Below are 13,618 nucleotides of genomic sequence, written 5' to 3' on the forward strand. Positions count from 1 at the left end.
GCCTCTCTGTGCTTTGTATAATTCTTCACATGCTCCTCTAGTTTTTCTTCCTCATCTGTCTGAAAATGACAAAGGGAGCAGTAATAAGGAATGTCATCCAGAGGGATATGGTACTTGTAGACATGGCTGATTACGTATCGTTTTTCTCCAACTTGCTTATTACACAACCGGCACTTGTACGCTCTCCCTCTTTTCAGCAACTCTCTGTTGATCAAAGGGCTTAAACTAGCCATCTATTAATAAAATACTATATAGTAAAAGTTTATTAAAATGGCTTCAATATTTTAAAAGCAAATTTTTATGGATTTGCTTATACGTTCATGTGCAAAAAGAAGGGGTTATCTGCAGCTCCTAATTCCTATTTGATAAGATATGTACACAACTTTGTGTAATTCAAAGCTGAAAAATATTAAAGAAAGTTAAATTCTTCATAGAATTTTCTCGGGTTCTTCTTGGATCTTCTTGTAAACAAATGACCGATATCAGTCAAATACACTGTAGGTAAATTCTAAATATGAAATAAATAACAACATAGCAACACTTAATGCATATTATGGGTATTCAACATCATTCTTTTTGACGCTTGCAGAATAGTGTTTAATCCATCGTGTGATGTTCATACGTCTATGATAGAAATTTTCAAAGATCATTCAGCCAATGAAAGGTTTCATCTTGTCATGATGTATGACCTTTTCTTTATTACTGCTAAGGCTCTTTACTTTGTAAGTGAGATCTGAGAGTCTCTGTAATACAATGCATGGGCCCCAATACCAATTACTGAGTTTCCCTGGATCTGATTCATTGAGAACCCATACTTTGTCTCCTGACTTGTACTGGTTGAGAAAAGTTTTCATATTGTAGAAGTGTCTTTGTCTTTCAGTAGACGTTTTTAAGTGCTTCCTAGCTATTTCATGAGCTTGTTGTAAACGATTTCTGAGGGTCTCAATATATTCCCCATAATCTGCCACAGGGTTATCATCCTTGGTTATACTGCCAAAAATGAATTCACTTGCAATACGAACTTCACGGCCTAGCATCAAGAGATTGGGAGAAACACCTGTAGATTCATGAACATTGGATCTGTAAGCTGCACCAAGGCATCCTAAGTACAAGTCCCATTCTGTTCTGTCTTCTTTGATATAACTCTTTATCATTTTTATTAATGTTCTGTTAAATCTTTCTGTTTTACCATTGCACTGGGGATGCCGAGGTGTAGTCCTAGTTTTCCTTATTTCAAGAAGTTCACACAACTCATGAAAAATATTGCTTTCATAATTACGACCCTGGTCTGAATGTATAGACTCTGGACACCCATAACGACCTATTACCTCATTTAATAGGATCCCAACTGTCGTTGCTGCTGTTTGATCTGGGATAGGAAAAATCTCAACCCAATTAGTAAAATGATATGTTGCCATTAAAATATATCTGTTTCCTCTAGAAGTCTCTGGTAATGGACCCAATATATCAGTGGACAACCTGTCTGGAGGGGTCCCTACAGTCATATGTCCTAAACCTGCCCTTGGTTTGTGATAAGGTTTCCTGTTTTTCTCGCAGACCTCACACATGAGCTGCAATATCTTCTTTCATTTCGAACCAGAAGGAATTCTTAGAAACTTTGTCTTGAGTCTTTTTCCTACCCAGATGTCCACTTAGTAAATTTTCATGGGCCAGAGTGATTACTTCTTTTATTAATTTCTTGGGGGTAACAAATTAAAGTAAGACCCAGAGTTGTCTTTCTTGTGATATTCTTTTAGTAAGAGTCCATCTTTAATTTGAAAAGTATTAAAGATATGCCAGTAGTATCTAACGGCCGGTGTTTGCATGGCAAGTTCCGACACATCAGGCCTAGTCTGGCTCTTCACCCAATCATATACTGGACCTATGTTGGGATCATTAAGCTGCTCTTTTTGTAACTGATGCGTACTGTATTTTGTCCAAAAAAGTGATATGACCCTCTTTCTCTTTGTTTATTTGCTGTCTTGTTGTAAGTGCTCTTATTTGTTGACTTTGTCTAGGATCGCATGTTTCCAAACTGTGGCCATGAGTAAGGGAACAAGGATCTTGTTGTATGCTAGGTTTCTGTAAGAAAGAACTGCACATTTCGAAAGATCTCTTTTGACATTTATTACAGGGTCCACATTTTAAATACTCTAAATTGTCTGTTTCAGGACAAGTACAATCTGCAGGGTTCTCGCACCTGCTCAAAGCATCCGCATTTCCATGCTTATGACCCGGGCGATAGTGAACTGAAAAAAATAAAGTAGGAAAGAATTTTTAACCTCCGTGCAATTCGACCCTTGGGTTCCTCGAGTTTAAACAACCAGACCAGTGCCTGATGGTCAGTTCGCACTGTAAACCTGCGTCCCAGTAAATATTGTCTGAAATACTCTACAAAATAACGCAGAGCAAGCAATTCTTTATCAGTAATACAGTAGTTTTTCTCAGACTTGTTTAATGACCTACTCCCACATGCAATTACTCTTTCAGTGCCATTTTGTATTTGTGACAAGACACCTCCAATTGACACATCACTAGCATCAGTGTCTAAAATATATTCTTCCTCATCTAAAGGGTAAGCTAAAATATTAGGACTAGAAAAAGATTCTTTTAATTTAGTGAAGACTTCTTCACATTCATCAGACCAGAGGAATTGTTTCCCCTTTTTAGTCAACTCGACTAGAGGTCTAACCAGCTTGGCAAAATATCTTAGAAATTTCCTATAATAACTTCCCATCCCAAGGGGTTGTGTAACTTCTGTAACTGTGGTAGGACGAGGACACTGCATAAATTTTAAAATATTATCAGGGTTTGGAAGTATTCCTTCCGATGAGACGACATGGCCTAAAAAAGTTACTTTCGTCTGAAAAAGGTTACATTTCTCTGGCTTCAGCTTCATCCCAGAGCCATGTATTCTTTCTAGGACTTCTTCTACTCGTTGCAGATGTTCCTGAAAAGAGGAACCAAACACGACAATATCATCTAGATATATGATACAAGTCTGTCAATTCAGACCTTGAAGAATAAGTTCCATGAGTCGCTGAAAAGTGGCACATGCTGTACTCAAACCCATTGGCATAGTTGTAAATTCATATAAACCATACTTGGTTATAAAAGCAGTTTTAGGAATATCATCTTCCTTCACGGGTACCTGATGGTAACGGTTGAGAAGAAAATAGATCCACGAACTGTGTCTAGATGTAAAACTTATACGGTACCAATTTTGATGCACCAGATGCGCATTTCGACAAATAATGTCTCTTCAGTGATGCTCAACAGTCCTGAACTCTTGGGAGAGGAAAAGCGTCCTGACGAGTCACAGTATTAAGTCTCCTGTAGTCAATACAACATCTAGTCTTCCCATTTTTCTTTTTGACTAACACAACAGGACTAGCCCATGGGGAGCTTGACTTTCTGATAATGCCCTGGGCCTCCATTTGCTGAACAACTTTACGTTCTTCAGTTGCAAAAGCCAGAGGTACACGCCTTGGAGGCTGTTTAATGGGCCTATCATCCCCTGTGTCTATATCGTGTTCAACCATGTTTGTAACCCCAAGATCAGTTTAATTTTTTAAGAATGTAGACTGAAATTTGTGAAGAAGCTGTGAAATTTCTTTTTGCTCTACCAGAGTTTTATCCTGTATAGCCCTACAATACAAATCTGATAAATGAGGAGGGACACATGTACTTGTTGACTGATTATTCTCCTCCATGTCTTTAGACTCTGAGTGTTTTGGAGAGTTACCCCCCTTTTCGGAACTCTTGTCAAGCTCTATTCTCCTAACGGATTGCCAGTTTTGTTCTAAAACACTTTCTGAAGATAGAACAACTTCAATATTATTAGGGTCTACAAGCTCAGCTCCTCCTAAATTCATCATCCTGTCTTACAGTAGCATCTGTTTTGAAAGGATTCATGACCCTTATTTTTGCAGTGACTTTGTCCCCTAAGTCTATCAGACAATATGCCATAAGAAGAGAGTATTTATTGTTAAAATCTTTAGTTGGTTCAACACACAGTATTTTGTGTGGCAGATCCTTTTCTCCTTCAAATCTATCAATAAATACAACAATCAATTTTTCAGAATTTGCTGGAATAATGTAATTGTCAGCTACTATAACTCTCCTGGTCTTGTCCACCATTTGCTTGATGTGAATTTTCTTTCCCTTGAAAGTAATGAAATTCTCATGTAATTTAATATCAACAGGCCCATTTTCTTCTTTCAACAGTATGTCCAAACCTAAAAGAGCATAATCTTCTATTTCGACCACAATTATTTCTTCCTCAAAATTTTCTTGACCCAATTGAACCTCAAAAATGCTTTTCCCTAATTCCTTCAATGGCTCTCCATAAACACCTTTAAGTGATTTGGATTCTTCTAATTTAAGTCTCAAATGTTCTGGAATTCTTTCAAAAACTTGTTTTGAAATAATTGACTTAGTGGCTCCTGTATCAGTAGTCCACTCTACAGGTACGCCCTGTACTGACCCACTAACATATATACCTGGACATCCAGTAATTTGTCTCAGTATTTCAGTACCACAGACAGAAACATGATACTGAGAAATTCCAAATTTATCACCAGTAATCACCATACTGGAATTTTCTTGATCAAGATCAGGGTTCAATCCTTGCTCTGTAAAATTGGAGTCAAGTTTCTCACTTGAACTCCTGCAAAAATCTGCACCACAGCAATCACTGCTGTTATGAAGTATTTCAATATTGGATCTCAAATAGTCTACCCGACTATCTCCGAGTCTATCAGAATTTGGTTCCACCATACAGTCTACCCGACTGAATCCAAGACTACTCGAAACTGGTACCACCCCACAGTCTACCCGACTGATTCCAAGACTGCTCACATCTACCATTCCACAGTCTAACCGACTGTCTCCATGACTATTTGACACAGGTACCACCCCAATCAGCCCCTCACTGAGCATCTGTTCAGTAGTAATTCCATCACTATTGAACTCAAAATCATCCAATGTCTTGCAAGTTTCATTGTCCCTTTGATCATTAAAATTCTTTAATTTATTGTCAACATCTTGTTCTGTGTGCTGTATCAGTAAATCATTAGACTTGCTATTAAAAGAACAAAAATCATCAGGTTGATGAATAAGGCCACTATTGGGGTTCAACTGGGTCATTTCTTGGCCTATAGAACTGACCCCTTCTAGTTTAAAGCTGGCTTAAAAACTTGGGCATTTGAGCTTTGTGCTTTTGAAGATTGTGCACTCTTGTTAGCTTTTCATTCATACAGCTATTTGCATAGTGCCCCGGCTCTCCACATCTATAACAGATTATTGACTTCTTTTGGTCATTCTTATAACCATAGTTCTGTTGTTGAACTGATTGTAGAACTTGACTTATGACATCTTTCAAATCATCTTGAGTGATGTATTTGCTTTGCTGACTCATTGTGTTTTTGTTTGAGAAACCTGTAGCCTTCTCATTCCGTTGCTCATGTTCCTTCTTTCCTTTAGACTGAGACCATCCGCTTGTAGATAATTTGCCTTTATTGTCCAAGGCAGAATCATTGACTTGTCTTGTTGGTTTCCTGCGAGCTTCATAACTGTATTCTTCCGCTTTAGGATATTTTGTAGCTTCCTCATATTCTATGACATACTCAGTAGCTTCTTCTATAGTTCGGGGATCCCTGTTGAGTTCAACATGAAGTCTTGCTTTTTCATTTAAGAGTCCCAGTAGGAATCTTGAAACAAGATCCTCTTGTTTTGTTAACCTGTCGCGGCTTGGATATGCCTTACTATAGAGTCTCTTTAGCTCAGAAGCATAATTCTGTATGTACTCGCCATTCTTTTGGTCTCTTCGTCGGAATTTAGTCTGATAGGTCCTGTTGGACTCAATTACTCCAAATCTGTTCTCAATTTCCTTAGTGAGCTTCTTGTAGTTTGATAGGGTTTCAGAACTGAGCTCCTCAAATGTGAAATCACCTGCTTTACCCTGTAACCTGAGCCCAACTTTTCCTTATCTGTCCAACCATTATGTGTAGCGACTGCCTCAAATCTGTTAATATATGCTTTCCACTTTTCATCAGATTCTCCCTTGAAAGCCGGGAGCTTAACTGAGACTCCTCTTACTAAAGATGTGAGGAGTGGAGACAGTATTACCCGAGTTCTGAGATTCATTGTCTGTCTCAGATTCCGAGTCTCTCAGGGGTGATGATAGCCTCCTCTTGGACTCCCGTCTCATAACCCTGGTTCTGGACAGAGTCTTGCTATTGTTTTCTTGTACATTTATGTAGCTCACCTTATTTTCTTTTTCTCTGTTCACTTCTTGTATGGTGTTTTTGGAACATACTATCTAGGGTTTCAGTCATTCTTTGAAATATTCCATTGAGCATGTTACTGAAACCATTGTACATATTACTGGGGGTTTCTGGTAATACATCAGCTGTTTTTACTGGTGAGTCTCCATCAACTAAATGTGAATGAGGAGACGTGTCAGGTAATCTAACTGAGAAAATTGTAGGATCTGCAGAACTCATATTTTTAGTAAAAAGTTTGTATTTCTGATTCCTTGCAGTGACTACATTCATACCTATACACATTCCAGGTGATTGTGATGTACTCGTAGTATGTACTTTTGTTTGAGGGGGAAGAGGCTTGGGTATGACACCTTAAGAATCTCTCTGATGTACCATGATTGCAAAGAATATGGTCAAAATTTATTTCAGGATCTGAGGAAATTTCCCCGTCAGTAGTCTCAGTAATGCATAAGCCTTGTGTGGCTGTATCATGTATGACCTGACAGCTGTCAGGTACATTTATATTGTCCCTGTTTTTATCTGCATTTTGAAATCTGTAAGGTTCAATTGTGCAGTTATTGCTGATTCCTGCATCTCAGTCTCATCTCTAAATACTCCTTCTTTAATTGCTGCCTGTCGTCTTGTAAACATCATTCACTTGTAGTATCAATTGCCAAATAGTGGGTACGAATCACTGGATCCACTCCTGAAAAATGGTGGATCCCACTTCTGACACCAAAAATTGTAATGATAAAATAGATAAAGATGTAGACCTGGCAAATGAAACACAAAGATTAAAATAACTTGAGATGGTGGTTTATTCAGAGGATTGATAAATTAATACCATTATTTACAATACGAGAAAAATTTCACAATCTTAAAAATATTATCTTGGATAAAAAACACCAAAAATATATAATAGCTTAGAAAAATGCTGCAGATATCCCCTAAGATTATACTAGAAATAAATAAGTTAATGAAATAGATTCTTGAAGAAAGGAAATTCAAAAATGAGATCGATTAATTAATAAATGAATCAGAGATAAAACCTACGTCTCATCAAAAATCTGAAAAATGCCCAAGTCCCCGTCAACCGACGCTGATGAGTTTATATAGTACCGTTACAATACAACGGAATCCGTTCTAAATCAACGGATAAACGGACCGTTGAAAATCAACGGAAAATAGTTCTGATAATTATTAACAAGAAAACATTACGTTACTTTCATAAAACATATTAAAATAATATAAGTTTGATTCATTCGTAACTGTAAAATAAATTAATTACCTTAAAACTCATTATTCTTTCTATCCGTGAATGCAAGAATATCTCTTGGCGGATCAAAGAAGTAAAGCGGAAATAGAACATAATGCAATGCGCCGACATTAAAAATAGAACGAAAACTGTCTGTAGCTTAACAACATGTGTTTACAAGAAACAGGTAAAATAACAATGAATACGTAACGAGATTAAATCCCTGAATAGATTAAGCATACATTATAATATCTGTGCAAGTATTTCAATAAAAGACATAGTAAAAAAAATTCGAGACATTCAATGTAAATCACACGTGTGGGTCTACTTTCACTTTGTCTACGATCGTATGTTCCAAATATAGAACAATACAAAACAATAGCACACTGCCGCTAAATATTAACATGCTCAAAAATATTCATCTTTAGCAAAGATAAATTAGTCGTAAGGGCTACATATTGTATACTAGTAAATACAATATTCATTAAAATTGTAACAGACAAAACTTTACAGTTATACTTCCGATGTATCGGCAATATTTTTAGTATATCATGTTCTATTAATTTTTATGCCCCCCTTTGAAAAAGAGGGGGCATATTGTTTTGCACCTGTCGGTCGGTCGGTCGGTCGGTCGGTCTGTAGACCATGTGTTGTCCGCTCAATATCTTGAGAACCATTCACTTGATGATATTTCATATGTGGGTTAGAGTAGAAGATCCCTATTGTTTTTCAGGTCAAAAGGTCAAAGGTCAATCTACTCTGGACATAGGAATATAATGTCCGTTCAATATCTTGAGAACCCTTTGCTTGAAAGACATCAAACTTGGCACACTGGTACATCCTAAGGAGTAGATGACCCCTATTGATTTTGAGGTCATATGGTCAAAGGGGGCATAGGAATATACTGACCATTCAATGTCTAGAGAACCCTTTGCTTGACAGACATCAAACTTCGTACGCCAGTACATCTTCAGGAGAAAATTACCCCTATTTATTTTGAGGTCACATATTTAAAGGTCAAGGGTCAAACTGGACATAGGAATATACTGTCCGTTCAATATCTTGAGAACCCTTTGCTTGACAGACATCAAACGTGGTACACTGGTACGTCTTCAGGAGAAGACGACCCCTATTGATTTTCAGATCACATGGTCAAAGGTCAAACTGGACATTGGAATATACTGTCTGCTCCATATCGTGAGAACCCTTTGCTTGACAGACATTAAACTTGGTACACTGGTACATCTTCAGGAGAAGATGACACCTATTGATTTTGAGGTTGCGTGGTCAAAGGTGAAGGGTTAAACTGTACATAGGAATATACTGTCCGCTCAATATCTTGAGAACCCTTTGCTTGACAGACATCAAACTTGGTACACTGGTACATCTTCAGGAGAAGATGACTACTAATTATTTTAAGGTCACATGGTCAAAAGGCAAGGGTCAAATTGGACATAGGAATATACTGTCCGTTCAATATCTTGAGAACCCTTTGCTTGACAGACATCAAACTTGGTACACTGGTACATCTTCAGGAGTTGATGACCCCTATTGATTTTTAGGTCACATGGTCAATCCACTCTTGACATAGGAAGATATTGTCTGCTCAATATTTTGAATTGATGATACTACTCTCAATTAAATGATGTGTGTGTGTATAATCCTTTTTAATTTTGCACCATGGGGGGCATATGTGTTTTACAAACATCTCTTGTTTTCATTTTGATCTTAGTAATTATATTGGTGTCGTGTAAAATAAAAACACTTTCTATAGCATTGAAGGTCCGATTTTTCGGACTGCAGATTCGTTTGTATACGTATTAAAATTCTATAACTTTTCAAATTCCTGCACAAACTTGTAATAAAAACACCACATAGGGGTGTATTCTGCATGAAAATGATATTGACTCCGCATAAGTACTTTGTTTTAATTTTTCAAAGCAAAATCTTTCATAAAATACTCACAACTCTCACAAAAATAAATAATTCCGGATTGCTCTCGATTTAGTTCAAAGTTGATATTCATCAACAGCACACCTTTCGATCCGAAAAATCTCTCGTGCAAAATTTATTTGTATTGATATATTTTGATAGGCTACAGTCACTTTCTGGATCGAAGGTCGTGTTTTATATGAATTATACGACTAAATTTGATAAAAGTGGAGATTTCTGCAGAAAACCAGACCGATACCGGTTTTGTCTTGTATAGAATTCCACAAGCTGACGTTTTGGCGGGGAAATCTTGGCACGTCGCGATGGTATAAAGATTATATTACCAAATGATAAGAATTTAATTTCAATTCATTCTACTTTATTTTTTAACACAACACAGGGCCGATATAGCTAAACATAGTCTTAGTCCAAATTTGTATTATGGAAAATTTAGAGAAAAATGCAATCCATAGTGTAAAATATCACTATTTTTCTTCTCTATTCAGTAGAAAAACTACATATATATTTAATAACAGCTTTTACTGCAGTACTTACATTCAACAACTATTGAACTGTAACATTTTCTCGTTTAAAAAATCATACTTTTTGATATAGTAAGTGTTATGGTAGTTTTATTTCCAATCAATACCCATACATCTTGGTATGGACAGATTCTACATATTTTACCACCACTCAAAGCAATATATATCATGGTTTTTTTTAAAAATATACTTTTTTATCCCCCCACGCTCAGTTGACCCAGTATCAAATATGTGCACACTTAACAAAATTAGATCTATACTAATTGATTGATTGTATCTTGTTTAACGACTCTCTCGAGAATTTTTCACTCATGTGGAGACGTCACCAAGACCGGCGAAGGGCTTCAAATTTAGGCCTATGCTCGGCGCTTTTTGATTTGATACCCCCCCCCCCCCCAATAATCTTTATTTCCATCAGTAAAACTGGTGTCACTTGACCTTGATCCTATTTTGTAAGTCCCAACATCCTATTATCATTTTTTATTATCCCATGTTTCTATCAGTCCTGGTTCTAAAGTCATAACAAGTTTTCATATTTAAGGTCATTGGGAATACAAGTTAGTTTGTAGCTCACTACACCCATTTATCATTTCTGAACTCTGAAGATTCTATGTCTCTATCAGTCCCAGTTTTAAAGTTATACGAGATTTATGTTTAGGGTCAGCAGTCAAGGTCACTAAAGTCACTTGACTTTGATACAAATTTGTAGATTCCATCATCTTTAGAGTATTTCTGAAGATTCCATCTCTATCAGACCTAGCTCTTAAGTAATACCAAAATTTAAGTTCAGATACCAAGGTCGCTGGAGTCCCTTGATCTTGATACTAATTTGTAGATCTCATCTTTTCTGAAGATTCAAAGTCTATCAATCCCACTTCTAAAATTATATGAGTTTGTATGTTCAAAGCCAGAGGTCAAGGTCACTGGATTCATTTGACGTTCATACTGTTTTGTAAATCTCATCATCTTTTCATTATTTCTGAAAAGCCCACATCTCTATCAGTCCTGGTTCTTAAGTAATACCAATTTTATGTTAAAAGGTCAGAGGTTACAGCCACTGGACCTTGACACTAGTTTGTAGATTTTGTCATCTTGTCATATTTAAAGGTCCCATGTCTCAATTTATACGAATTTGTATGTTCAAGGTCACTGGAGTCACTTGACCTTGATGCAAATTTATAAATCTCATAATCATTTCTGAAGACCCCATTTAAGTATGTAAAAATCATGACCCCAGGGGTATGTAGGGGCCACAATAGGTGATCAAAGTTATACATGCGAATATATATAAATTAAAAAAATTCTCCTCAAGAACCTATGGGTCAGAAGAGTGGAGATTTACCTGAAAGCTTCCTGATATAAAGTAGATTCAAATTTGCTCAGATCATGGTCCCCGGGAGGTAGGGTGGGCCACATAAGGGGATCAAAGTTTTACATGCTGATATATTGGAAAATCTACTCCAAAACCGCTGAGCCAATTTCTATCAAACTTGGAACAAATAATCCTTGAGTGAAGGGGATTCAAGTTTCTAAAAATGAAAGGCTAATATGCTCCCTTCAAAAAGGAGATTTATATCAGAAAATTGCAAAATTAGGGTGGGACCATTTAATAATCTTCTCAAGAACCACTGGGCCTGAAAAGCTGAAATATACATGAAAGCTTCCTGACATAGTGTAGATTCAAGTTTGTTAAAACCATGACACCCCCCTAGGGGTAGGATGGGGCCACAACAGGGCATCAAATTTTACATGCAATCTATAGGGGGTTCAAGTGAATTTTCTAATTGACTATTTTTTTTATTATTTTTAAGTTACATTGAAAGAGCAAACTTAAACAAAACTAAAAAACTTTATTTCATCAAAATATTCCTACTAGAATGAAAGTTACAGCATTTTGAAGTCAAGCATTGAGCGGCATATTTGAAATTTTATACTGCATAGATTATATAGAGTGTATATGGCACCGAAATCAAGAAGACCCCAGGATTATTTGGTAAAATCAGCAATTTAAATTAGAACAAATGAATAGAACATAGGCAAACTATATATTTTTGGAAATTTTATTAATTAAGCTAAAATTTTATTGCACCTTAATTTGCATATTTCAAAATGGCTGCCCAATATGGCGGTAATTAGCATATATCCAAAATGGCCGACACAATACCACAACCAAATATCCACATATTTAAACCTTAGTAAGCATGAAAAGTTATGATAAAACTAAAGAAAATCTGTAAAATTTTATAATTTACAATCAAATAATGAATGAAATTAATAAAAAATATTTATTAAATTAATTTGTTAATTAAATTAATGAAAGCATTTCAATTTTTTCCAAGGATATTGTTGCAATTGGATATGTATTATGCCTACGACATATCATTGCAAACTATATATATATATATACACCTGTGCATATAAAAGACAGATATGAAGTTGTCAGTCATATTGATTTATTTCTGCATATGACATTAATTAATTACAATTTCACCCTTTTGGATATCAATTAACAATGGAAATTCACACGGTTCTTCCTCCCCTTCATACAAACACTCATACTTTGTAAGTCTTCCATTCATTTTTTTGATACGCAGCACTTCTCCCTTATACCAACAAACTTCATTTGAATTTTGTTCTTTAAATTTATGCAGAATTCTCTTTCCAACTAGTTTAGAAGGATCCTCAATGAAACTTGGAAGAAGATGTGATTGTTGTTTAATTGTAATTTTTCTCCTATTTTCTTTCAATTTGTCAGCCAAATTTGATTTTGATTCATTAAATTTTCGTTCTACCTGACTTAAGGGATAGTAAGAAAGTTTAGAATTTTCAGAAACATCTTCCAAATGTTCATTGAGCTTCATGATGTCAATACGATTATGCTCAAGATCTTCAAGGGAATACATTCTACCTTTACTGCTTTGTTGAAATTGTTCTTTTTGACCTTTGCTAGAAAGTACATTTTTCCTAAACTGCAGTTGTGCCACTAACCCTTCTCTGAGGAGCTGGTCTTTGTTTGACTTCTCAGAGACTATTACTTTGTAGGATTGAATGTCATCTTGACTCTGCCATAAACCACCCAACTCTGCCAGTTTGTTTGTTAATTTCACCTTTTGGTTGTACATTTTATTTTCTTGCATAATTTTTTTCTCCTGTTTGGCTCTTAATATCTCAAGTTTCTTTTCATACAAACACCTTTGTCTCTGTTTTATCATCTCCATCATTTCAGGTGCAGACTTTCTTGCATCATCAATAATTGAGTTTCTTTGTTTATCTGAGAGAGAATTTAGCCAAATAGTTGTTTTATTGTTTGTCCACATGATCACAGACTCATACGCTGTTGTTGATGCTGATGGCTTAAGTCTCATTAAAACATCCAATTGGGCAAAATCTCTTTCAGAACAAGTGTTTGTTGTTGGTACAGCAGAGGCTCTTTTTTGATCATTTTCAGATGGTTCATGAAATATTCCCCCTGGAAGTTGATCTTTTGCTTGCCTCTCCAGTATCAACAACATGCCACCCAGAGCTAACTCTAAAGCCATTTGTGTATACATTTCAAATGCTGGATCATTTGTGTTTTCAAATAATGATTCATAAATCTCATCCTTATGGACATTCTCATCTGG

This window comes from Ostrea edulis, chromosome 9 (genome assembly GCF_947568905.1).
Source record: "Ostrea edulis chromosome 9, xbOstEdul1.1, whole genome shotgun sequence".
Taxonomy (NCBI): domain Eukaryota; kingdom Metazoa; phylum Mollusca; class Bivalvia; order Ostreida; family Ostreidae; genus Ostrea; species Ostrea edulis.